At 43.9% G+C, this 27,804-nt stretch overlaps 1 protein-coding gene and 1 non-coding gene across 5 annotated transcripts in view; both read left to right on the plus strand.

Moving 5' to 3' along the window:
- RIPOR2 (RHO family interacting cell polarization regulator 2) overlaps positions 1 to 27,804 on the plus strand; it is a 214,531-nt gene that overhangs the window by 125,506 nt on the left and 61,221 nt on the right. The window contains exon 1 of one of the 4 annotated variants that reach the window (XM_055405868.2): positions 6,551 to 6,767. The exons of the other annotated variants lie outside the window; for them this stretch is intronic. The gene's annotated coding sequence lies outside the window, so the exon portion shown is untranslated. Of the gene's footprint in view, positions 1 to 6,550; positions 6,768 to 27,804 lie in introns of those variants that run through there. 4 annotated transcript variants of the gene reach the window in all.
- LOC129543924 (U6 spliceosomal RNA) lies at positions 25,654 to 25,760 on the plus strand. Its single transcript, XR_008683380.2, has one exon. It is a non-coding gene; the product is annotated as a U6 spliceosomal RNA (small nuclear RNA).

Here is a 27,804-nt window from a genome sequence, read left to right on the forward strand (position 1 = left end):
AACATCATAGTTCTGAAGAAAGATTCGATCTCAGCTCTATCTTGCTACCTCTCTCCAGGACTAGTTAACTAGACTGAGAGTAAAAGCCCAAATGCACCAGCATCGTAGGCAGAAGGAATACATAGAGAAATACAAATGGATAGAGGTCCCTAGGTAAAAGCAGATCTCTGGCACCTTGCAATTAGAGCACTCAATTCACTTCATAACGGCAGTGGGTCTTCGGACATGTTCTGAATCCTGCATTAAATATCTGATGCTCTAAATCAGGAAACAATTGGCTGCACTTCAGATGCTCTTCTGCTTTCTTCTAATGAATTGTGCATTTACTTAGATTGATTGGTGGTGCAAAGAACAGAGCCTGGCATGGCCAATTCTGTCCCCTAAACAAAATCTGGCCTTAAAACTGCCCATGAGAGGAAAACAATGAAATTCGGTTTTCAGAAAAGACCCTTTTCAGTGCTGCCGAAGTTCAAACACCCTGTTTTATGGCACCAAAAATAATCACAGTTCCCATGGCACCCATAGTACTTCCCCTTTCATAACACCCACCTCAGTTATTTACAGCCGTCCTTACAACCAGGCTCCTCAAGATGGGTTCCATGACTTTCCTGTTTATCTCTGTGGTTCCTGCCCTTAGCAGCATGCCTGGCACCTGAGTTGAAATAACAGTTTTTTGAAATAATAGCTACCATTTTTCCCTGCTGCTGCTAAGTTGCTTCAGTCATGTCTGACTGTATGACTCTCTGGACTGTAGCCCACCAGGCTCCTCTGTCCATGGAGTTTTCCAGGCAAGAATACTGGAGTGGGTTGCCATTTCCTTCTCCAGAGGATCTTCCCGACCCAAGGATCAAATCCATGGCTCTTATGTCTCCTAAATTGGCAAGTGGATTCTTTACCACTAGCACCACCTGGGAATCTCTCATTTGTCCCTGCTGCTAAGTCATTTCAGTTGTGTCAGACTCTTTGTGACCCCGTGGACTACCGCCTACCAAGCTCCTCTGTCCGTGTGATTCTCCAGGCAAGAATACTGGAGGGAGATGCCATTTCCTTCTCCACCATTTGTCCCTTGGGCTCTTAAATTAAAATTGATACATGGATGGGGACTAGGTGTGGGGTGGGGGACTTGTGTTCAACTGTTGACTGCTTTGGAAAAAGTCATTTCTTTCCATTGGTGTGAAAGCACGACAAAGTCTCACTCACACTAGAGGAGATTTCTATAATATCCCCACCACCAATGGCTAACAAGCTCTGGGCTTCACTGTTTTCCTGGATGAGGTTCCAAGGGCTACACCAGTGTATCTCTGAATGCTTCAAGTGGTGAAGTTTTCGAGACAGAATTAGAGAGCCCTCACCAGAAACTAAATCAGCCAGAACTTTGATCTTGGGCTTCCAGCCTCCAGAACAGTGTGAAAACACATTTCTGTTGTCTAAGCCCACCCAGTATATGGTATTTGTTATGACAGTCCTAGCAGACTAATATAGTGGGGAAACAGAAATCTACTTCTCTCCAGGGTGGGTGTTAGACCCTGCTCTTCCCCCTAGATTTTTCCTAGGTAGTCTATTATAATATAATCTGGTTAGTAATAGACTATTTATACTAGTGATGGTAATCTATAGTAGCTCTTATTTCTCCTAAGACTTTTCCTGCATAACTGTACTTCTTTCCAGGCTTCTTTCTCTAGAATGAGGTAAATGGAGAAATGTTTGGAACCACTAGACTCTACATAATTAACCATAATACAAAGTGGCGGTTGCCCAGCATCTCAGGAGATGTTAAGATCTAAGAAATAATGTGAAAGTTCTGAAGTGAGAATTCAGGGAAAGAGGCAAGAGATCTGGGGGAAATAGATACAGACTAGAGTACTGAAACTGGATCTTCCTGAATAGATGTGGCTGTTAGGAAATGGGGTGAAGGCTATGGGCATGGAGATACGCTGGGGGGTGGGGCTGACGAAGGAAAGAAAAAGATCAAGGTAAGAGTCCAGGTGTGCTCCAGAAAGGCAGAGTTATTCATCTTTCACTCACTAATTAGTTGTTAAGCTCTTGCTCTGTGCTGGGGATACCACGATATATAAGAAACAGTCTCTGTCCTTTGATCTCACACGGCATGCACCACCTGGGAAGCCCTATGATCTCACAGTTCAGTGAAAAAGAGACCAAGGGCAACTAAAAAGGTAGAGAAAATCATTTCAATTTACAACTGACGCTATAAAAGACACAGCGCGTTAAAAAAGAAGAACTGAGGGGAAGAATATACTTAAAGATGTAGGTGGTCAGGGAAGACCTCTCTGAGAAGTGATTTGGCACATTTAGGGAACTGAAAGAAGACCCTTGTGGCCTTAGTGACCTGAGCTTAGTAAGAGAGAGGCTGGAGACATAAGTAAGGCTGAAAAGGATTGGCTCACCAGGATCTTGTAAGCATTGTCATGGATTTTGGATTTTATTGTATAATAAGTGAGGAATGAAGGCAGACTTTTAAGTGGGATAGCGACCACAACATAATTTTTATTTTTAAAGATTACTCTTTCTGTATTAGTTATCTATTGCTACATAAAAAATTGTCACAAATTCAGCTGTTTAAAATAGCACACGCTTATTATTTCACAGTTTCTGTGAGTCAGGAGTGCAAGAAAAGCTTCAGACTGCAATCAATGTGTTTTCTAGGGCTAGGGTCTCATCTGAAGGCTTGACTGAGGAAAGATCCACTTTTGAGCTAATATGAATGATGGCAAGATTCCATTTCTGTGAGCTACTGAATTGAGGACCTCAGTTCCTTGTCATATGAGAGTCTCCAACATGGCAGCTTGCTTTATCAAAGTCAGCAAGGGACAGATTCAACTAGCAAGATAGACATCAAAATCTTTTATCATCTAATCATGGAAGTGATATCTCAGCCCATTTGCCATATTCTATCAGTTAGAAGTAAGTCACTAGGTTCACACTGATGGGGAAGGGATTACGTGAGGGTGTGAATACTAAGGGGTGGGAATCATTAAGGACCATCTTAAAGTTGTCCTGCCACAGTGAAGAATGGATTCTAGGGAAGGGCAAAGTGGAGTCGAGGAGATAAGTGATACAGGCTAGAGATGAAGGATCTCAGAGAAGGATGGTGGTAGTAGAGCTGGAGAGAGGTAACCGAGAATGAGAACTGTCAGAGCAACAGGTTTTCTTGGTGAATTGAGTGTGGGAAGAAAGAGGCATCAGTAATGACTTCCTGATTTCTGGCCCTCTAGCAATGGGTTGGATATTGGTGCCATTTATTCTATTTTTAACTAAGATGGTTAAGAATAGGGGAGGATCAGTTTTGGTTTATGAGGAAGAGAATCAAGAATTGGCCAGCAAGAAATTAACAGGAATTTTAAATAGGTACTCAGATATCAGACCTTAGAGGAGAGTTCTGAGTTGGAAATGTAAATCTGGGAATCTTTTTTTTTTTTTATATTTATTTCTTTTGGCTGTGTCGGGTCTTTGTTGTGGCTCACTGGATCTTCGTCGAGGCATGTGGGATCTTTCATCACGCCACGTGGGCTCAGTAGTTGCAGCCCGGGAAAACTGGGAATCTTTAGCACAAGAACATGACTTAAAGCCCTGAGTGAATAGATGAGAACCTACTGCAGGGCCTTGAATACCCATCTCAGATGTTTATGTGTATTCAGACCTCCATTTAATCCTCTGTAAAGCGCCTCAACCTACCTTGAGAACCACTTTTTGCTTGCCCTAATTCTAATTATCTTTTAAGGAGGATATCCAGGTTCAATCCTCTCCCTCCTGCTGGTTTTGCTTACTCTGGTGGGAGGAGGGAAGAGTGTATCCTCTGATTTAATCCTACCTGTCCTTGTGGTTTGTTTCGCCATTGTCTTAAACAACGTCATTCAGTTCCCACACTTAATTGGGTTATCACCATTTAGGTTGTAAACTATTTGAGTGGGGCATGAGGAGAGCATTCTTTTTTTCCCCATCCTTTTCTCAGATCTCCACAAATACGATGAATGAATGTTTCAATAGCAGTTTTATTTATGGCCATTGTAGTAGCTATCAAGAGGCCAAGAAATGCTGTAGGAGTTGTGGAGCTGTTTGGACCTTTGTGACTCTCAAATTTATTGAGGCTGGAAAGGACTGGGGGGGATGGTCATTGAATAGCTGAAAGAGAAAGGAGGTAGAATAAGGAAATATCTGCAAAACCTGGGCTCAGCTGTCAAGTATCAACAAGGATACAACAGGGATGAACCCAGGTCCAGGCGGAAGGGAACAAGGATGTATGACAGACAGGATGGTAGGGCCACCATCATCCAAGTTCCCAAGTGTCAAAATCCAGTTTTTGCACAAGTATCTAAAGTTTCTCCAACTGTGTCACCTTGGACAAATCACATTAACTCCCTTGAATCTTGGTTTTCCCACCCATGAAATCGGAGCATTAAAACTTACTACAGATTTATCAATCAGTTCAGTCACTCAGTCATGTCCAACTCTTTGCAACCCCATGGACTGCAACACACCAGGTCTCCCTGTCCATCACCAACTCCCAGAGCTTGCTCAAACCCATGTTCATCGAGTCGGTGATGCCATCCAACCATCTCATCCTCTGTTGTCCCCTTCTCCTCCCACCTTCAATCTTCCCAGCATCAGGGTCTTTTCCAAGAAGTTAGTTCTTTGAATCAGGTGGCCGAAGTATTGGAGTTTCAGCTTCAGCATCAGTCCTTCCAATGAATATTCAGGACTTATTTCCTTGAGGATTGACTGGTTTGATCTCCTTGCAGTCTAAGGGACTCACAAGAGTCTTCTCCAACACCACAGTTCAAAAGCACCAATTCTTCACTGCTCAGCTGTCTTTATGGTTCAACTCGCACATCCATACATGACTACTGGAAAAACCATAGCTTTGACTCAATGGACCTTTGTCGGCAAAGTAATGTCTCTGCTTTTTAATATACAAATTTATAGTCAGGAACAAATGATATAGTGCTTGTAAAGTATCTGCTTCAGTAAAAGTCGCTCAATCATGTCTGACTCTTTGTGACCCCATGGACTATAGAGTCCATGGAATTCTCCAGGTCAGAATACTGGAGTGAGTAGCTGTCTCCTTCTCCAGGGGATCTTCCTAACCCAGGGACTGAACGCGGTCCTACATTGCAAATGGATTCTTTACCAGCTGAGCCACCAGGGGAGCCCATCTGCTCCAGAGTCTAGGGTATAAGAAGAAAACCAATGAACGGTAGCATTCAGCATCCTAAGGATTATGTCAAGTCAAGCTAACTCACTAGGGACACATATTGACCAGAATACCAATTATTGAATACATACGAGGAATAACTTGCCAGGAAGACTGGAATGTTCGTATCATGTGGTCAACACATTTTCTCTTCTGAAGGAAAGTCTCTTTGGGAAAAATGAGTGCTGTCAGGAACTATTTAGTCAGTTGGAAGAAGGACAGAGGGAGGTGGATGTGTGGAAAAATCCAGCTGTCATGAATTGTGCAGCTTGTCAAGGCACTCACTGCTCAGGCTGCCCTCCATGATCTAAGGCAGTGACTTGGTGACCAGGGCTTGCTCTTGGGTGCCCTTTCTAGGCATCAAGCACACTCTGCTCCTCCTGTTGAATCCTTAAGTCAGCTATGATGTAGCTGATTAGGCTATGGTTTGGGTGTCTCAGAACCCAGGTGTGAGGATGCAGTGTCCTCAAATGTTCTCCTTTGGTCCATATCTAAACTCATTGAGTCTCACCCAAGTTGGGAATAGGGATACACCATTCTATTTAACATACTCTAGGTACACAGTTCATCCAGGATGATGACTTTACAGATAAGGAAACTGAGACGTAATAAGGGATTCCCTATTTAAGAAAAGAAGCAGAGACCTTCTCTGGGTCCTTGTACACTCCCAAGGTTGGACAGTTTCCACTGCAAAGACTCTTTCCGTGCAATGTCTTTGCCTGTCAGCTCCACACTTTTCCTAAAGAAAACAGATTATGTATAGTTCTAATCTGCCAAAACAAGACAATTCTGTTTCTCCCCATTGTTATGAGATCTCGCTGCTCAAACAAGCTCTAGCCGAGAGCCCACACAAAGCAAACGTCAAGAGGGCTTTCCAACACGACTCTTGCCGGGGGCAACCAACTTCACACTCAGAGACACACACGCACACACACACACACACACGCACACACACGCACACGTCACCGATGTCGCCCCAGCGCATTGTTTCGATGCACAGCCTGTCTTCGAAATCCCAAAAGGTTAGCTGAAAGAGCCTTTGCTGGCCTCGGCTGTTCTCCCGTCTCCCTCCAATGCCCTCGGTCCCCTGCGCGAATTCCAGGGACAACTCCAAAGCGGTGACAGCAGCCCGTGCCAAGGACCTCGGCGTGGCGGCGATCAGCTGGCCGCCGACTGCAAAGCGCAGCCTTCGGCGCTGGGCGGGAGTAACTGTCAAGCAGCTGGGGCCCCCGCCCCCGCCCCGCCCCGGCGACGCCGCCGGCCCCCGCCCCGCGCTCCCCGCCCCGCGCCCCCCGCGCGGCCGGCCCCGCAACTTCAGCCCGCGCCGCCGCTGGCTGCCGCGAGCTGACGCGGGAGGTCGGCCGCCGGCGCCGGCGCTTGGACGCGGGGCCCGAGCGCCTCCCGCGACCCTTTGTCCCTTTCCCCGAGTGCGCGCGCTCAGGCTGTCTGCAGAGCCGAGGTGCGGGCGGCCCCGGGCATTGCATCGGCACGGAGGCTGTTATTCTAAGCCGGAGACCTCAAGTGTCCCCCTGTCATGACAAGGAGCCTCCGTCGTTAGGTATGTGCACCTTTTTATTTGTTCTTCTTTTGCTTCTGATCTTGCTGACAGTCCGGGTGAGGTCTGTGTGGCGAGGGTGTCGTCGGCTTGAATGAGTGTCGCCTGTTAAGAAGCCCTTGGGACCTGGGCGTCCTTGGTTTCCTCCTTCTGGGAGCGATCGGGTCTCTGATGCCCGCAGGATAGAGACGCTAAGTTGCTGGGCAGTAAGGGGGCACAAGCACTTTTGCAGGCAGAACGGAGGGATACCCAGGAACGTGGAAGGACCGGCCCAGAAGGTGGTGAGGGGCCCGCGGCAGTGCCAGGGGACTGGAGCGTTGTTTCTGGGGCGAGGACGCGCGTGGCTGGACATTAGGTGTCCCGGGAGGGGGCTTGGTGTGAGCGCTTCGGGATGCAGGTCCTAAGATACTGGTTGCCGCCGAGCGACTTCCGACACTGTCAAGCGCCCAGGGGGAGGCCAGCTCGCACCTAGGATTACAGCCTCTGGGATGCTAACTTGCCCCCAGGCTGCCCGGATTCAGCTTGGCTACGAACCAGCGTCATCCCTCCAAGTCTGGATTCCAAACCGGCAGTGTTGGGTGGGGGAATGAGAACTGGGCGGGGAGCAAGAAGGAGCAATGTGTGGCACTGATGCCGACCAGCGTCTAGAAAAACGAAGGGGTAAGTGGTGTCGCTGCACCTGATGAGGAGCACCGGTGCAAGTTTCTGTGGCTTGGGAGATGGTCTCGGAAAAAGAAGCATCTGCACCTCTGCTACCGTAACCTCCTGTCCCCCTCCCCGGATGGTGGGGAGCGCATAGAGAGCCTCAGCCTAGGAGAAGGTAGCTGCTGTTGGAAATGAGACGAGCGGAAGCCATCCAGATGTTAAGGTGGGAGAAGCGCTGGGCCGGTCGCTCGTGCGAAGTGACAGCTCCCGTTCGGAGAGAGCAAGTGGAAAAGCGAGATAACCGGAGGGATTTTTGTTGGGGGGAGGGGTGGGGTGGTGCAGAGGGGATGTTGGCAGAGTCGAGGGTCCTTATCCTGAAGATACCAACGTGTTGCTTGAGTGGGTGACAGAGAGGAAACGTCTAAGCTTGGGGGCTGGGGAAACAACCATGATTGTCTTGGAAACCAGTCTGGATCTGTCTTTTCTCCTCCCTCCTCACTTGCTCTCCACTCACTGCCAAGTTCTAGGACTGTGACCGATCGTCCCCCACTCCTAAAGAGACTGTACTTGTGCTCTGTATGGGACTGGGCATCTCCTCTGAGCCTTTGCCCCTTTGTTATTTGACACGTGATGGCTTCTTCCTTTTTGCTTCCTATCACGTTTACCTGGCTCTGAGTATGTTCCTCCAGTCCTAGCCACCCCCAGTTTAGTATATTCATGCTCACTTACTTCCCCTCTTCCTCTTGCTTCTCCAACCTTTTCGGAACAGCCTCTGATTTTTCCCTCTCACCCCAACTGTCTGCCTCCTTTGTGTCTCCATCAGACTGTTATAGCTGCTGTGCCAAGCAGGGGATGTCAGCTGTGAACTCTTCAAGAATGAACACCATCAGGCTCCTCTCCAGTGGTTAATTAGGAAGCAGCCAGTGGCTAACCTGCTGTAGGAACAAATTGCAGGGGTGTGTCTACTCAGGAAGAGCCACTAGAGGAAAAGGTCTCCCTGTTCTTCCCCACCTCTCCTAGCCCAGCCCTTGGGGTCAGCCTCTTGTGCCCAGCTCCCCCTGCCATAGAGATGCTGCCAAATCCTGGCTCTTCCCCAGGAAGCTGATGCATTTGTCTGTCCAAAAATCTGCAGCATCCAAACATCTGAAAACCTGAAAAGTGGAGATCTGTTTAAGTAAAAACGTACTGCATATGTTGCTTTTCTGGAAGGCCCCCAGTGGATGCTGCTTCTCTCTTCTTCTGCCAGTCCAGTGTGAGATTTTGGTTTTGAACATTTTATCTTCAGTATAAATATAAAGAAATACCAAGCTAGAGTGAGAAAAAACTAAAAGCCTGCACTGGGGACTTGACTTGCCTAGAATTCTGTGTACTCGCACACAAATGCTGGCGGTGGCTCTCTTCTTTCTGCAAAGAAAGTCAGATTAATAATCTGCAAAGTCAGATTATTTCCAGCAGAAAAGGGACACATACATCCCTCTTCAAGGGTGACCTGGAGAAACCAGGGGGCCTGGGAAGGAGATATTTATGTCTGTGGGTGTCACTTCAAAATTCTACTCTTTAGTATTGAAGTCCATTGACTTGGGGCCCTTCTGATGACAGTCAGGTGTCCTAACCTAAGCCTGAGGTTGCTGGGTGGATACATCCCTAGTGTGGTAAAACCCCACAGCCCAGCTGTGATACCAACCATGTGCCCAGTTGTGACTGTAGCCAAGTCCCTCCTCTGCTGTATTTTGGGTTAATTCATGTATTATTGACTCACCCCTCAGCGTCAGGAGACTAAAACACAGTCAGAGGCCGTTCTGGAGGGTGAACAGCGCAGCCTGCACTTTTCATGTTAAATAGTAGAGTTGGGTGAACAACCGTCCCTTGGGTTGAAGTGTTTGCAAACCAGTGTTTTATTTTACTGCTCATTGCATTCAGTGAGTTGGAGAAAAAAGATAAAAGGCTGTCTTGTTTCTGTTCTGAAAAGAAGTCAGAGGTCTAAACTCAGTTTCTTCCTTTTCTTGGGAGGAAGTGGTGGTAGAAGTGAAAGTCTTGTCTTGTTTATACAGTGGGTTCTCCTCGGGGCAGCGGCAGATTTGACTTTCCACGTGGGCCTCCTCCGCCCCGGTGGCCATGGGCCGGGCCTTGTGCTTCTGAACGGCTCCTTTACCAAGGTTATTTTCATCTGCCAAGCCCAACTCCACCGAGTTGGAGGAGATAGACAGCTTGTGTTTGTGGCCATTCAACCAGAAAAGAATACCAGCTGAAAACAGACAATGAAGCAAGGGAATTGGAGGTGGGGGTGGGGAGAGGAGGTTCAGATAGGCCGGCAGCACATAATTGGTTCCCCAAAGGCAAACCTAGACACGGGATGGCTCCGTGAAGCCGTTGTCATGTAAACACCCCATAGTGTGATTATTAGAAAGATCTGTTCAGAAAAGGAGAGCGATTATGACTATGCGCCTTTTCCTCTGGAGGAAACCCTTCTTGGCTTCAGTCCCCTCCACTTTCGAAATCATAGCCTTATAGACGGTTTCTCCGCACATTTTCCCCCGGAAAATGAAAACCTCCCTCATTGTGCGCATGGAGGCCTTCCAGCCGATTCCATGAAACAAAAGCACTCAGTGCACAGATCTTGAATGAATTAATACCGAAACACCCACGTCCTCCACCCTCTTCCTATCTCCTCTCTGAGGCCACCAAGTTCCTCCCTGGGGGAATGGCCAGGGTTTGTTGTTATTGTTGAGGGGTGGTGGGTGGTGGGGTTTTTTTGGTTACAGTGTACTCATCCCACTTGAGTTGGAAGTATTCCCTAAAAATAAGAGATGTTTCTCTCGAATGTGACCAGTTACCTAGAAAAGATCGTTTTACACATGGCCCGATGCCAGGTGCCCTCCCTGGACACCACCGAGAAAAGCAACCACTGCGATTTATTTTCTTGTGCCCATCGTTTACATGACACCGATGAGCACTGCGTGGAGGAGATGAATGTTTTCACACGTCCATCACACTAATTAAAAAAGAAAATTAGATTTCTTTTCAACAGTGAGAGCAAATGAGGTGCAATGTTTCTGTGTTGTGTTTCATAAGCTCAAAATGAGCTCTCTGCCAGATGGAGGATGGCAGTGTCTTAGACAAAGGGAATGTTTTTCACACCATTTAGCATTCAAATATAATAAAGTGATAAATATAATAAGTATAATAAAGTGATGAATAATCATTTTTATTTCTGAGATGGATTGGAAGTCCAAGTCCTAAATTACAGTGTTCTGTAACTTAAGGGAGCACTGGGATCTGGCCAGAATTAAATTTTTCATTCAATATAAAAGTGTCAGATACTGATTATGCCTTCTAGGAAGTGCACAGTCTGGTCAAGGAGGAGGAGGAACCCAGCTGTGTTGGACAGAGTGCTGTCCGCATGTCTTGGTTTGCTCTGCTTACATCTGTTGTCTCAGCATAAGCATCAATGTTAATAGCACCCCTTTCGCTCAGAAGGATTCTGGTTTGGTCACCCTAGAAAAGGGGCTGTGGGAGGTCAGAGGAAGGCGAGGAAGGCTGTGACTGGAGTAGTCAGTGAGGATTTCATCCATGTGCCTTTGGTAAGATGGGAGATAAATGGAAGGGAAAAGAGAAGACTCACCAGATAAGAAGACTAAGAAGATTGTGAGCTCTCTGAGGGCACAGAGAGCCCATTTTGTTCATTACTGGATCCTCAGGGCTTACGTGCTGCCTAGCAAGTCATAGGCATCCAGTGTGAACTCACTGCCCGTGACCTAGATTTAAGATCAAGATGACGGTAGAACAGTTCAGGACAGCAAAGCAGTGTGCCTAGCAAAGGTCAGATGGGCACAGTGATGAAATAAGGCTATTAATAATGGCAATGGTATTAAAACCAGGCTGGTGATGACCATCCCAAAAAACAGCCTGTGTACAGAACAACGCCTTACAACTCTTTCTTGTATAGGTCACTTGTCTTTGGGGTTTAATGCTGTGGCTTTCACCTCTAGAACTGGAAATGATCTCTTTCTCCTCAAGCAAATTGTTCAGGAAGGAATTGAAGGAACAATGTCTCCATTCACTTCAAACTTGTCCCCTTCTGTCCTTGTCTTCTAGAAGGACTTTTGGAAGAGAGGCAAGGGCGGGGTTGGGGGGAAGGTACCTTACAAATAACAAAAGCAACCAGGTGAACACAAAGAGTGCATGGTTTTTCCTTCCCCTAGTAGGGGGAATAAATCCATAATGACAGTTTCCTGGAGCAAGTGTAAATTCCCGAGAGATTATTCCTGGGACAGCATTTACTTTCCCAACTCTTTGCTGTATATGAAGGCCTGGACAGACTTGGTCTTGGCCTTAACTGTGACAGTCCACCTTCTAATTAATGTCCCCCCTGCTGAGATACAGAGGTTCAAGGTCAATTACCCCAAATAAATATTCCAGGATAACTACCAGCAACCCTTGAATGGCAATGCCATACTTTTCTATTATAAAGTTACTTAGCAGCATTTTAGCCACTTTGAAATGAACCATATCTCCCAAAATTATAATACAGTTTAATTGTCTTGGTGATGGTTCACCATCAGAAATATGTGGAGCTTAGAAAAGAGAAAGACAGATATACACAGGGATATAGCACTGAGAGTGTGCATTGGGATTCTGTTGCAGACAACAGAATCCACTCAGCAGAAAGAATGTAAAATAAAATGTCTTACAAAATTGTTGGGTCAGGAAGGCCAGAGAAACACACTGTACATCGAGCTTTCTGGAACAACTTTGAAAGTCATGTTGTAATGAAGTCACTGCCTGGTCAATAATGAAGACACTGCCTGATGATTTAAGAAGCTGCTCTCTGCAGAAGGAAGCTGTCACTGCCACGGTCAGGAAACAGCCAGCCAGGAAGCCACCACAGAAAAACCAGGTAGTCCATGAAGGTGATTGCCAGTGATGACAACAGAAGAGGTGGAAGTACAGCATAGTAGGCAAAATAATGTGCCGCCCCCTCAAAGATATGCATGGCCTAATCCCCCCAAACCTGTAAATGAAGATGTTACCTTACATGACAAAAGGACCTTTGGAAAGATGCTAAAGTCAAGCTCCTTGGGATTATCCTGGATGCTCCACTTGGGCCCAGGCTAATCTCATCAGCCCTTAAAAGCTGTGGTCATGTGACTATTGAAGAAGGCCCAGAGAGTTGCAGCATTGCTGGCATGCTTGAAAGTGGAGCAAGAAGCTCCAAGAGAAGAAATGTGGGTGGCTTCTGGAAGCTAGAAAAGCCAGGGAACTGGGTTCTTCCCTAGGGTCTTAAGAAGGGAACATACCTGCGCTGACACCTTGATTTTAGCCCCATGAGACCCATTTCAGACTTCTGACCTCCTGAACTGTAAGATAATAATTGTGTGTCACCTTATGCCACTGAATTTGTAGTAATTCATTACATTAGCCATAGGAAGCTTAATACCACAGCCTCCCCTTCAAATCTTGTGGCAAGCACACACTGGTGGAGGCACCGTGTATCATGTGCAGAATCTGAGCTACAGGGGATTCTGGGAAATGTAGTTTTATGCTTCCAGGCTTCATTACTGGAAGTCACCAAGATGGGGCTTAGAATGACACCCAGTGCCAATCACAGATAGTCATTGCAGCTGCCATGAGAAGGCATGGAGAGCCTGGAGAGCTACAGTGTATCTGCACTGTGCCCTGAGGGACAAAGGCATGTGGACATGGCAGAACAGAATTGGATGCCTGAGATATTTAGGAAGTTTAACAAGTTTTATTAAGTCATTAAGGCATAATGAGAAGAGAAGGCCTCAGAATAGTTGCCTGTTTTACTGAACTAGAAGTTACTAACTGCTGCTGCTGCTACTGCTGCTAAGTCACTTCAGTCGTGTCCGACTCTCTGCGACCCCACAGACGGCAGCCCACTAGGCTCCCCTGTCCCTGGGATTCTCAAGGCAAGAACACTGGAGTGGGTTGCCATTTCCTTCTCCAATGCGTGAAAGTGAAAAGTGAAAGTGAAGTCACTCAGTTGTGTCCGACTCATAGCGACCCCATGGACTGCAGCCTACCAGGCTCCTCCATCCATGGGATTTTCTAGGCAAGAGTACTGGAGTGGCTTGCCATTGCCTTCTCCAAGTTACTAACTGATCTGTTAGCTATTGCTGGCAGGGTGGTACTAAGGAGAGATTATACATAAGTATCAGTATCAGGGATAATTATTGACATATAGACAGTGTATATGGCAAACTGTATTTTCCAAAGATGGCCTCAACAGTATCTCCCACCCTATAAGGCCCTTCCTACATAGTGACTTTGATACTCTTGCCATTGAGAAATGACGTTTTTGTTCCCTCCCCTCAAAATCATGGCTCTCTTGACTCAGAGAATTGACTTCCAAGGCTAGTTCACAAAAGATAATTCAGCTTCTTACTATTTCTTGGAGCTATCAGCCACCATGAAAGCTATCTGACAATCCTGAGGCTGCCATGCTGTGAGGAAGCCCAAACTAACTGACCGCAGGGAAAGGCCTGGGGCCGCAGGAAGAAAGAGAGATGCCGGGCCAGCCCCCAGCTTTTCCGGTCCCTGCTGCTCCGTGTCCAGCCACCATCTGACTGCAACAGAGCCCTTTCCAGCTCCTGACTCACTGTTGTTGTTTTAGACTATACTATCAGATGCAGAAATAAGGTCAAGTAAAACCACAATTTTTTGTTATTCCTATCACATTTCTTCACTGTGAGGTAAATAGCATGACCGTTGTCAGTAGTAGAATAACCAGATCTAAAGCCCATCTTTCCTCTTGTTGAATATTAGCCAGAGAAACTCATTCTTAAAATAGGTATTAGAAGCGAACAGTTTGAGGTTGGTTTGTTGGGGGAGGATTTAGGAAAAGGGGAATTGGTAGCCTTGAGACAGAATTTCAAACTGGCTAATTCAACAGGTGAATAAGCAAGACTCCCAGTAACTTCTTTTGAAAGTAGAGTTGTCTCAGTGTGGCCAGGAGAAGTACCACAAGTCTTTACTTTAGGGAGTGTTGTCAAATGAGGGACCCACTTAGGAGATGGAGAAAAAGAGGTGAAACATAGCTGGACAAACCCATGATCAAGTACAGCTAGCCACCCTGGCAAGCCCTTCCTCACCAGCAGGCTGACTGCTCTTACCACCCTTCTTTCCTTGATACCTAAAGTTTACTTCTGAGGTTCAAGGTGTCCCCTGGAAACAGTACATAATATTCACAATGCATTAGTCTAGATAGCACCTTCTATTACTGTGGGTTTTTGCAGTTTTCAACAACTTCCAGCACATCCATTGTCCTATTAAACCAGAGAACCTCATGATGTAGGCAGGACTAACATTAATGTCCCTGGTTTCACCAATTAGGAAACAAAACAAAAGGATTAACTGACTTGTGCAAAATCACGGCGCTAGTATGTCTAAGAGGCTGTGTTAGTGCCTAGCCTTTGTCACTCTCATTCGGGGTCTGCCACCGCAGAATATCACTCAGTTCGCCTCTGTAGCAAAATCAATGTTAAGCTGGAGAGAGGGAGGGATGATTTGTTCTGTCTGCCCACGCCTTCAGGGACCAAAATATGGCCTGCTTGAAGCCTAATTCATTGAGAGCCTGAAGGGCAACTATTTTCTCTTCTTACCTGACCAGTGCTCTCAGTTTGATACCGTATTTTGCAAGTGGAAACCTGCCCCAATAATGACACAAGAAAGGTCAGGAACTGCTCCCTTTGTAGGCTCCCATGACATCCCTAAAAAAGCTTGCCCTTTGAATTTTGTCAAATGGTCTTTGGGCTAAAATAGGACAGAAATGACATGTGCGGTTACTTTTTAAAGGGTTATTTATTATTATTATTTTTAGATCCTCAAAGTGTGTTTCTTCACATTAAGATATTTTCCAGATGTAATTTGTTTTGACTCTAAAATTTGCAAAATGGCTGTTTCACCACTAATGGAAGAAAACAGCCAGAGCCAGAAGAGGCTGAGGGGCTGTGTTAGCTCAGGGAGCTTTCATGTATGTGAATATACAGTGAGCAAGCTCGAGGTACTGAAACAGTACTGAGAGAATGTACAGTCTTAATTTAAGGAATGAGTATCTCTCCTTTACAGTCCAGCTGGGGGGAAATAGATGCAGGTAGACGTGCACGTGGGGCCTCCCAGGTGGCTCAGTCATAAAGACTCTATCTGTAATGCAAGAGATGTAGGTTCGATCCCTGGGTCAGGAAGATCCCCTGGAGTAGAAAATAGCAACTCACTTCCATATTCTTGCATGGAAAATTCCATGGACAGAGGAGTCTGGTGGGCTCTAGTTCCTGAGCGATGGAGCACACAGCACACAGATCTCGCCTGTAGATTCTCTTTTCTCTTTGAGTAAATTATGCAATCCTGAATGTAGACACAGAGGAGTCTGAAGCCTTTGTAATTTAAAAACTAACACCCCCCCCAAAAAAAACAAACCCAACTTCTGAATTATAGATGTGTTCACTTGTATCTCATATTGGATGTTGACATAAAGCCCCTCTTCCATAATGAAGCATCGAATCTAAATTAAAATGTTTTGTGTAATATTAATAATAATAACTATCATTTAATAGCATTTCCAATATGCCAGGCACATGCATTCATTCCCTGAATTCTCACAATGACCCCAATGTAAAATTATTATCTGTATTATAAATGAGAGAACTGACATTCAGCAAAATTAGTAAAGGCAGAATTCAGTTTTAAATCCGGGTAGCCTGGTATCAAGTCTGAATTGTAGCTGTGGATGTAAATATACAAAACCCCCAAATTCAGAGTTCCTATGACTGCCGGTTAGTAGCATGTTCCATAAGCCTAAGTTCTCCCATAGAACTAAGCTGGCTTGTGGTTCCCAGATCACTTGGCTTAGTCACTCAGTACTCAGATGGTCCACGTGGTTTTCAGGTTGAGATTCTTAGTTGATATCAAGACATTAATGAGACACCTCAGGATTCTATTGTAATCACTGAGTTTTCCCACATTATCCAGCCAAAAGATTCATCAGTCCAGCTAAGCAGGCATTGTGTCTGTACTGAGAAGTACCTGATCATGAGGAAACAGACATTTTTCTACTACTGGGTAGACAATCCATTCTGATAAATGACAGTGTCAGTGGTAAGCCTTCCCCCTACCCATTACCAACATTGTCCATTACACTGCCTCAGAGATCTGAAAATCCCACAAAAGGGGAGGGAAATGGAGAAAAAGGAATATTGTTGTCCTATTGCTAAGTCATGTCCAAATCTTTGTGACCCCATGGACTGTAGCCCACCAGGCTCCTCTGTCCATGGAATTTTCCAGGCAAGAATACTGGAGTGGGTTGTCATTTCCTTCTTCAGTGGATCTTCCCGACCCAGGGATTGAACCCACGTCTCCTGCTTGGCAGGTGGATTCTTTACCACTGAGCCACCTGGGAAGCCCAACTTGAGAGAAAAAAGGAGTCATTCCTTCTCTTTTAGAAGGACCATTGTCTAATCCATACCTACATGTAAGTGTCTCTTGATCAATTTTGTCTTAATTACTGAATGTAGGAAAACAAGATCATTGTTAATTCATGCAGTTTAATTTATGCATAGGAGAATTATGCAGGGTAATTACCTGCAGTTGAAGGAAATGAATGGTGTCAGATCTGGTTAATCCATGCATGTTTCACCCTTCTATCCCTCTGTTGTCAGAGAAGACTTAAAGTGGTAACCAGTGTGTGATACGAAAAATTGCATTGGTTTGTTAAACAGAAGTATTTTTTGCCTTTGATTTGCATCACAAATAGAGTTCTCAGATTTGGACTGACTACATTTGAATATAATTTTCAGAACAAAAGCTTTGACTCACTGTCTTAACTCCTGTATAATCTTTTCCAGAAGTGCCCATTTTTTAAATCAGTGCAAGAGAAATTATCTTCATGGGCCCTGTGTTAGCCTGAGTAAAATTTCCTTCGTGGGAATAATTCTATGAGAATGATGATTATTTTGTTTATCAAGATTTATAGGGGATTTATAATAATGATTGCTAGTTTCCACATTGTCCAGAACCTCTGAGATCTAGTGTCTTCCAAAAACTAAAACTGAAACAAGCAGCTGGAACAAATTACGGGACAGTGAGTGGACAGAGATGGAAATATGCTCGTGATTTTTGCCAAGCAATAGGTTAAAGCAAGCAAGAGCTGTTAAAGCTTCTTTGAATTCATCTATGGTAATTGGGAGAAAAATAAGATTTGGTTTTTGTTGATGTTCAGTCATTAAAGAGTCATGTCGGACTCTTTGCGACCCCATGGACTGCAGCACGCCAGGCTCCCCTGTCCTCCACTATCTCCCAGAGTTTGCTCAAATTCGTGTCCATTGAGTCAGTGATGCCATCTAAACATCTGACCCTCTGCCATCCCCTTCACCTTTTGCCTTCAACCTTTCCCAGCATCAGGGTCTTTTCCAGTGAATCGGTTCTTCACATCAGGTGGCCAAAGTACTGGAGCTTCAACTTCAGCATCAGTCCTTCCAGTGAATAGTTAGGACTGATCTCCTTTAGGATTGACTAGTTTGATCCCCTTGCAGTCCAAGGGACTCTCAAGAGTTTTCTTCAACAGCACAATTCGAAAGCATCAGTTCTTCCATTCTCAGCCTTTTTTATGGTCCAGCTCACACATCCATACATGATTGCTGGAAATATCATAGCTTTGACTAGATTTGGTTAAAGTTTATTTTAAAAAATTACTCTTTGTAACTTTTCAAAAATTTGAGACAGGTTATAATATCATACACTTAAAAAGAGAATAAATATCAAAAAGAGGAACTCAGAAAAATCAATATTCTAACTTTAAAGAATGAATGTTTATGCTATGATTGAGCAGCAAGTTTTGCTCTGAACTTCTCTGTAGCCAGACCAAAACAAGTATCTACTAGGTTATCACTAAAGTTACTACTATCAGAAAGATGGACTTGGAGCAATTCCTTGAAGGGCAGATTACCCCAGCAATGAATTGTAAAAGAAATGTCTTATGTGGGAGCTTAGACGAGGTGAATTTGAGTTCGTTAAACCAGAGCACTGCAGTGAAGTTCAGAGGTCAACACTGCATGTTGACCTTCACTCTTATTATCTTATCCCTCCATCACATTCTCCTAAAGATTCAAAGGAAACAATCAAAGTAAATGAAGAGAAAAAAAAATATGTATTTTTGACCTTCAGTTGCTCTGTTTTGGGGGACAAAAAAGATTCAACTTTTCTAAGGTCAAGTTACATGCTATGATCAGATTTTTGTCTTCAGACAAGGTTAACAGAAGGTTGAGGATGACTGCTCCCTTCCCCACACGCCCTCACAGGGGAGCTCAGCTGAGACAGTTGAGTTGCAACTTCACAATAATCTTACTATAGCACCAGATTTCAGCACTTGAGATCTTGGGTTTTAGCAAGACCAACTTGATTAGCAAAATGAAGCAGAGCATAAAAACATGAAAGTTTCATTGTTTAGGTGAGGCCATATGTCTTTTTATCCTTGACCTTGCTGATAATGATGACAGGGATGATGGTGGTGGTGGTGGTAGCTGACATCCGTTTTACTAAGTACATACTCTGTGCGTTATACTTTACAGGCTTGATTTCCCTTAATTATCACAATAACTTAATGATGTAAGTGTTTAGAGATGAGGGAACTGAGCAGAGGTCGTTGTTCCAAAGAGGATATTCACACCAATTGTGTGACTGCAGACTTACGGTCTAACCACACACCATAAACTTGAGGTGTCTATATGTGAACGTATGTGTTTGAGCTTCTGGATCCTGCTGCTTCTTTGTTCTTACTTGCTGCTTCTCTCTGTTGCTTACAAAGACACTGACTGCAGCAATCTCTAAGATTCTGTCTCACCGAAGACCCTCTTTTAATTAGAGCTATGATGGCACAACATCGTCCCTGAGTTGACTCTCAGGAAATATGTAACCTATATATACATGTGTTAAGTTTAAGTGTTCTGTCATTGACTAAGACTAATGTTCCCACCTAAACCATTTTCTTTGATTCTGAAAGTCCTAACAGAAACATAACTGATAAATTTGATACTGCCCTTCCCTGCTGAGAACATTAATTGTGACACACAGCATGGTCTGAAATCCAGCTCTGGAAGGCAGCAGAAGGGTAGGGGGTGCAATGACTGGCTGTGTCCAGCCACCTGTCCACGCTGTTGCCCCGCTTTTCTCTTCACCCTCAGACCCCAGGCTGAACAGTTGGAGGGCATCTGCTCTTGGGGCTGAAACACCCGCACTGTCAACTTGGAAACAATAAACCCATACTGCCGAATGATATATTTTTGGTGCAGAGAAAAATTTTGTCCCTCCTAGGGATCAAAATACATTCTTACATGAATGCATGTCATTTTTTAAAAAAGACATTGCCCAGTTCACATTCCAAATTCTGCCCATCCCATTGGATTGTATTCAACACCCACATTTAATGTTCTCTGTACTTGCAACTGCAAAGTCTTAAGTTGAGGTTTGAGAAACACAATGTGAATGACATCCTTCAGAAGAGAAAAATGTTCAGAGCAGCTGGTTGTCTGGAGGGCGTCCACTGAAAAGCTCGCAAATCATACTGTAGAAAGTCAACTTTTACAGACGCCTGTTTGGTGGTAAAGTATCCTAGGATCTTGTGCCATATTTAATACCATTTCTTTTTATTTAGGGGGAATCAACTTTTTTTCACCACCTCTGCAGATATTATATAGTCTCTAATTGAAGCCTAGCTCAGCTAATTCCACTTTCAAGAGACTTGAGAATATACAGTACTTATAAATGAGCTCCTAGGTAAAGTATAAAACTCATGAAATCAGCCTCCCAGTTTTCCCTGGGAGATGCACAGGATGTCGCATCTAGACCTCATTAAACTGGAGACAACTTGGTAATACATCCTCATCACCGTAACGATCAGAATAGCGCCTGCTCTTCACTGTTCTAAGCACTTGAATTCATTAGCATATTAATTTTCACAGCAAACTGGGAGTTTGTTTCTTTTCCCGTTTTTACAGATGAAGTAATTATGGTCTGGAGAGGTCAGGCAACTCATCAAGCCTGCACAATATAAAGTGTTTCTTCCAGGCAGGCTGAATTCTTTGGTCGCCACAGCCCTGACACGGAAGGCCTATATTTTGTCATCACAATTGGGAAACAGAAGATTAGATGACCATGAGTTCCAGTCCTGATAGGGAGTTACTTTTGAGTCTTCACACAGTGGACAGTTTTTCTTTTGAACCCTAGGATACCCAGAGTCATTCCTTTTTTGCCATTAGAGAAGTGATGCAGTTTTGTCCTGTGTTTCTGGTGAAGACTGGAAATGCCTTTTCCAAATATTTTTTTGTATTGGAGTTGGAATCAAGCAACTAAAGAACATTAATAACTCAATTTTTTGTGCATTGAAAGAATAGGAGGTAAGTGTGATCAAGATTATGGCATACAGTGTGCAGAGAGAAAAAATGAAACCCTGGAAAGATTTTATGTATCTCTGGCAAGGCTCTACGCAGATCAATTAAATTAAAACCACTGGGAATGAAGCTCAGATAATCACATTATTAAAAAGCTCTCCAGGTAATGCTAATATGCAGCCAGGTTTGAGACTCTCTAGACTGTATTACCCTCTTTCTAGAGGTTATTGATAGTTATATCCATAGGAAGGTGCAGAGGCCAAAATATAGGTTAAATATTTATTTTAATGTGTTAAATGTCTTCATATGAGTCCAGTAACTCACTTTCTAACAGGGAACATGACTTTCTGGATTTAGTCATGATTTGTTACTCCTGAATAGCAAGGATTACCCACTTGTATTTGTTGACTCTAAAACGCTGTTATTGTTGTTATACTGTGTTATAATGAGCATCTCATTGTGGAAAATGGTTGAGTGAGTGAATTCATGAGTGCTTGGCCACTCAGTTGTGTCTGACTCTTTATGACCCCATGGACCGTAGCTTCTCTCCCTATGACATTTTCCAGGCAAGAATACTGGAGTGGGTTTCCATGCACTCCTCCAGGAGATCCTCCCAATCCAGGGATTGAACCTGAGTCTCCTGCATCTCCTGCATTGGCAGGTGGGTTCTTTACCACTGAGCCACCTAAGAAGCTCATGGGCAATGGTTATGGAATAAGGAAATAAAAAATAAGAGTAACAGTGAAACAAGGGTCAGTTGTTCTTGAACCCTCTGAGTACCTGATCAGTGCTAATTAATGATGTCTGTGAGGTCACAGGGCGTTCTGAGTACTGGGGACCCTTCTCTCCAAGTTGATGGAAAGTCATATTAAGAAACAGGCGAAAAAGGGAATTCCCTGGTGGTCTGGTGATTAGGACTCTAAGCTTTCACTGCTGAGGACTGGGGAACTAAAATCCTGCAAGCCTCATGTCATGGACAAACTTAAAGAATAAGAAGGCAAAGAAAACTGGAGGAGGAATTCTGCTTTCTCAGCTAAAGGAAAGTAGAGATGGGTAGAAACTCTGATTCTAGATCCAGTTCTGCCAACAGTCTTGTTAGTACAGTTGTCTGCAGATCAGTCTCCTTACCTATGCAGTGGGAATCATGACAGTTGCCCTCCCTTATTTACATGGCTGTTGTCAGAGTATAGATGTCAAAGCATTTGGAAAGGACCATTCCATGGATTTGAAATGTTGTTATGAATCTCCTCACTAGATGATACTAGAGATTCAGACAGTTGTGTGGCCACCAAAAGATGCACCATTCTCTTTATTTGTATTCCTCAAAGGGTTACCTGTTCTAAGTTCTTTTAACTTTGGCGTCACTACTAAATTCTTTCGAAGCCTATATGGTAGAGAAAATGAAAGTGTGAGTCGCTCAGTCGTGTCCGACTCTTTGCGACCCATGGACTGTAGCCCACCAGGCTCCTCTGTCAGTGGAATTCTCTAGGCACGAATACTGGAATTGGTTGCCATTCCCTTCTCCTGGGGATCTTCCGGATCCAGGGATCAAACCTGGGTCTCCTGCATTGCAGGCAGATTCTTTACCATCTGAGCCACTATATCTACCTCTATGGTGGAGAAGGCCTCTGTCAGTTGACTGGAAAACTGAACTTCCCTATACAGAGATTATTTCATCTTTTCATTTTTGCATGACTAATGCTCCCAGGCTCAGCGCTGCCAGTTTGCTCAGAGCCTGCACTTGTTCCTCAAGTCCTGACACCTCAGACCCCTCTGTGGCCCTGTCCATGGTGAAAGCCTCGGGCTATTCCCACACACTTCTCCCGACCAGTCAGAGGACAGAGGCAAAATCTGAGGCCCCCCTGACCCCACAGCTCTGTTCCCTGTTGACCTGCTCCATAGCCAAGAGAGGTGGTCCCAGTTTGGGGTTTCTGTGTTTACACAGATGTTGGTCTGGAAGGAGTGGAAAGTTAGGTGGGTCTGGAACTTATTAAAGCCAGTTAATTTGACCTCCAATGTGGTCAAATTATAGGCTTCTTGTTTGCTTTGAAGTGGGATTGGGTCGACCCACCAAGCAAACAGGCTAAACCAAATCTCCTTCTCCTTCTAGAGAAAATAGACAAATTTCCCTTCTCTCTGACTTTCTCTTTCTCTGCCCTGAGATTCAAGGAAGACAGAGATCATCATGTATTGCATTCATGCTACATCCCCCATTCTTACATTCCCTGTGTTCTGAAGTGTTCCTTAAAGGGGCTAAAGGCTAAGAAGTAGTTTCTGACACAATACTTGACTGATTCACGCTAGATGTGGGCCCTGACACCCATTCACTATTTGGGATTGCTTTCTTGTATCAGTGCTAGAACAGTAGACACATTAAACTATTCAAATGTGTGCATAAATAAAGCAAATGGAATAACATATTCCTAAAAACCCATCACCCAGTGCAATGATTGTCAAGAATTTTCCACACTTGCTTCATCTCTCCCTCTTGTTATTGTTAAAACATCTTAAAGCAAATCTAAACCATATGTCATTTCACTCCTACAAACTTCCGTGGGCATCTCAAAAATGTAGACATATTTCTGCATGATCCTAATTCCATTTCACACCGAGCAATATGAACAGTATTTCCTTAGTATGATCTAATGTCTAATCCATGTTAAAATGTCCCAAGTATCTCAAAAATGACTTTTTTCAGTAGGTTTGTCATCACAGTCAAGACAAGGTCTACCCATTGTATCCAGATGTATAAGGAGAAAGGACAAGATACTCAAGCAAAAAGTCCATTTAATCTCCATTTAATCCTTAAAGTACCGTTTGGTTGCAAAGAAAGAACAAATGCTTATGGATCCCACACTGGACCCATCAACATATGGCGGACTCCCAACAGCATATCTCTTAAGTATCTTGTCCTTTCTCCTCCTTTTTTCCCATGAATAAATGATTTGCTCAGCAGGGAGTCTGAAGCCCTGTGAAGATCTTAACCTACTTTATTTCTCCCAGACTGGCCAGAGGGACAGGGTGTATGGAGACAGTGGGTAGGACCCAAGAAAATGAATGAAAACCATTTTCTTGTTAGTGAACTAGAGACAAAATTTAAAACCCAGAGCCAAGAGAAGACCAAGCATTTCAGAGTGAGATTTGAGTCCCAGAAAATAAAAAATAGCCCTTTGAACAATTCTAATGTGACCAGAGGATGGAGTAAATTCAGAGGGAAGGGCCTAGAATAGGGTTGAAACTGGTGAGTCAGGTGATGGAATAGTGTGGTGGGGGAGACAGGTTGTCGTGGGGAAAGTCTTCCAACCCCTCTTTTTCCTCCTTTTGAAAAGGGGATCTGACTCCCCTCTAGGTGGATTGGCAAAGGACATGAATGGGCAAAGGATTACAGACAGCTAAGAGTGGAGATTAAATTGCTAGATGAGTGGGAGCTTGCTGTGATTTTTTGGAGTTATGTGGGCCTCTGTGAGGGCAAGTATCCTGACAGTGCCTTTGGGTTCAGAATCCAAGTAATACGGCATTTCACATGTGTACAAATAGGCCTGTAATGTATTCTTTTGTCTTTGGTGTTGGGAGTCTGCCATATGTTGATGGGTCCAGTGTGGGATCCATAAGCATTTGTTCTTTCTTTGCAACTAAATTGTACTTTCAGGATTAAATGGACTTTTGCTTCATTCCTGTTTTTACAGCTTCAAATCCTCTGGTTGGAGCAAAGAACAGTAAGAAATTATTTTACCCCCTTAATGTATCATAAAAAGGAACATAATTCTGCTTTGTTGATAATCTAGGGATTTGCACATGGCTATACCTAACTGCTTTGCATTCTGGTTATAAATTATTTGGTTTTGGCAACCAAAAATAACTCAGCAGATGTTGTTCATATGACCACCTTCTTGGTATGCAGGAGCAAGGACCAGTAATGAACCCACTATCCCCTTTAGAGCAGTTTAATTTGCTAAAATTACCATGCAGAGAACATGTGCGCGGGCCTCTGGGAAACCACGCAGCTTTGAAACTGCTGGCATGCGATGGCACTTTCACACACAGCCTTATTCTAGCTGAACCACAGAGTAACTCTCTGACACTGGTTTCTTCTGAAATGTTATCATTTGCATCCTCCTTTTTTTCACCTCTACTTTGTTCAGTAATAATTCACATGACTTCAGTCAGAACACCACAGGTTTAGGGAGACCAAGGTCACATTATCAGAAAATTTACTCCAAGGCAGGGAGGATTAACAGTAGAGATAAAATTCTCCCTATTAATATTCAGTTCAGTTCAGTTCAGTCGCTCAGTCGTGACCAACTCTTTGCGACCCCATGAATCACAGCACGCCAGGCTTCCCTGTTCATCACCAACTCCCGGAGTTCACTCAAACTCATGTCCACAGAGTTGGTGATGCCATCCAGCCATCTCATTCTCTGTCGTCCCCGTCTCCTCCCACCCCCAATCCTTCCCAGCATCAGAGTCTTTTCCAGTGAATCAATTCATCGCATGAGGTGGCCAAAGTATTGGAGTTTCAGCTTTAGCATCAGTCCTTCCAATGAACACCCAGGATTGATCTCCTTTAGAATGGACTGGTTGGATCTCCTTGCAGTCCAAGGGACTCTCAAGAGTCTTCTCCAGCACCACAGTTCAAAAGCATCAATTCTTCAGCGATCAGCTTTCTTCACAGTCCAACTCTCACACTGGGTTGGCCAAAAAATTTGTTTGGGTTTTTCCATAAGATCTTAGGGAACAACTTTTTTGCCAACCCAACACATAATGATCGGAAAGTGCCGACATTCAACTGGCTCATTTCCTTGGTAAAAACATCTTTTTCTTTGTATGTTGCTTAAAAAAAAATGGTGCTTACTTCAACAGCACATATACTGAAATTGGAACAAGAGGGAGAAGATTAGCACGGCCCCTGTGCAAGGATGACGTGGAACTTTGTGAAGCATTCTGTATTTTTCTATTACATGTAAAATAGATAAGCAATAAGGACTTGCTGTACAACACAGGGGACTATTTTCATTTATCCTGTAATAACCTATAATGGATAACAATCTGAAAAAAAGAATATAACTGAATCACTTTGGTGTACATCTGAAACTCACACAGTATTGTAATCACCTATGCTTCAATTTAAAAAATTAAAACATAAGGTTTAACAAACATTTCTCTGCTTTTACCAGACTGTAGTCCAGACACAACAGGTCATTGCTTCCTGTTACAGATTCACGCTAAATACCTCTCCCTTTATAGATTATTAATTTTCATAATAAGTCTGTGTTATGAGAACTTTATCTGTAGAGTCACAGTTATATAAACGAATCACTCCAATAGCTAACAAGAAGCTCTTGAAGTTGATCGGAACACACCATCACTTACAGACTTCTAAAAAATGCATGACGCAGGCTGTAATCAAGAGTATCAGAATAGAGACTGTGAATAATAATGCATATCTTCCCACGTAAATTCTTTCATCTTCCCTCCTCTGGAGGAGCCCTCACTATTTTTTTACATAAAAAAGCCAAGTGAAGGAGCTTCAGGGGCCAAAGCTGAGAAGGTGTCCAGGTGTTCTAACTGTGCATTTCCGCTCCTTCAAAACCCCTAAGAGCTGCACTTCGTACCCTCGTGTATTATATTCAAGTCTATAATAAGATGCCTGAATGCTAAGCGTTTGAAGTACTGCTTTTAAAAGTGTTGTCATAACAACAGAAATAAAATGACGAATGTAACTTGAGTTTGAAAAGACTGCCTTGGCTTTAAGTTCATTGCTTCACCTAAGCAAGGCTTAACTGTCACCTCCTAGTGCAAACGAAAGCTGTGATCCTGTGGTATTACCATAATTGAGTTGAGGTCTTTAGCTGTAAGGTGGCTCAGTGGTAAAGAATCAACCTGCCAATGCAGGAGACACAGGTTCAATCCCTGTGTCGGGAAGATCTCCTGGAGGAGGAAATAGCAACCAACTCCAGTATTCTTGTCTGCAAGAAACCCTGGACGGAGGAGCCTGGTGTGCTGCAATCCATGGGATCACAGAGTCAGACAGTACTTAGCAACTAAGCATGCATGCCATCACATAAAATTGTCAGTCAACCCTCCAATAATTCCACTTAATTGCTCTGATGGCCAGAAATAAATTAATTGAATATAAGAAAGATCTATTTGTTTGATTGTGTAGGCCATATCTAAAAAGCTTTAAGATAATTCATCTCCTTTCTCTGAGATGAGCTATATCATGTAGCTTAATTATAAGGTTCAGTTCCATATTCTACCTGACTCTCACGCCCGTGAACGAATGCGTTTTAGACACACGTGCTAGACAAAGGAACCTTGCACGGTGCATGCTTATGCTTCCCAGCACATTGTTGGGGACATTCTTCTAGAACCAAAGGGCTTTTTCTCTTTAAGATGGCCAAAGATGTAGCTCCAATCTAGTGAAAATAATAAAAACTATTAAACTATTAAACTAAATCACCAAAAAAATGGTGATTTAGAGAGTTCTCTGGTGGTTCAGTGACTGAGACCCCCAGCTTCCCCTGCATGGGGTACAGGTTCAGTCCCTGGTCAAGGAAGTTCCGCATGCCAAAAAATAAACAATAAATAAAAAGTAAAACTGCTCTAAAAATAAAGTACAAAAAATTGTCATTTCAAACTCCTTGAGTCTTCCATTTCTTAAGATAATCAGTTTAATCCACACGCAAAAGAGACACATTCAGAGATAGCAAATTTTGCTTCCCTATGCTCTAACGGTGGACAAGTCATTACACATATTCCCCAACTCATAGGATGTATAAGACCAAGAGTGAATCCTAATGAAAATTACAGACTTTGGATGATGGTGATGTGACAATGTCGGTTCTTTGACTGGAGCAAATATACCACCCTGGTGGGGGTTGATAGTAGGGGAGACTGTGCACACATAGGGGCAGGGAGTATATAGGAAATTTCTGTACTTTCTGCTCAGTTTTGCTCTGAGCCTAAAACTGCTTTAAAAAGTAAAGTCAATTAAA

The sequence above is a fragment of the Moschus berezovskii genome, chromosome 23, assembly GCF_049115385.1.
Source record: "Moschus berezovskii isolate FMDL1 chromosome 23, NW_MosBer_1.0, whole genome shotgun sequence".
In the NCBI taxonomy this organism is placed as follows: Eukaryota; Metazoa; Chordata; class Mammalia; order Artiodactyla; family Moschidae; genus Moschus; species Moschus berezovskii.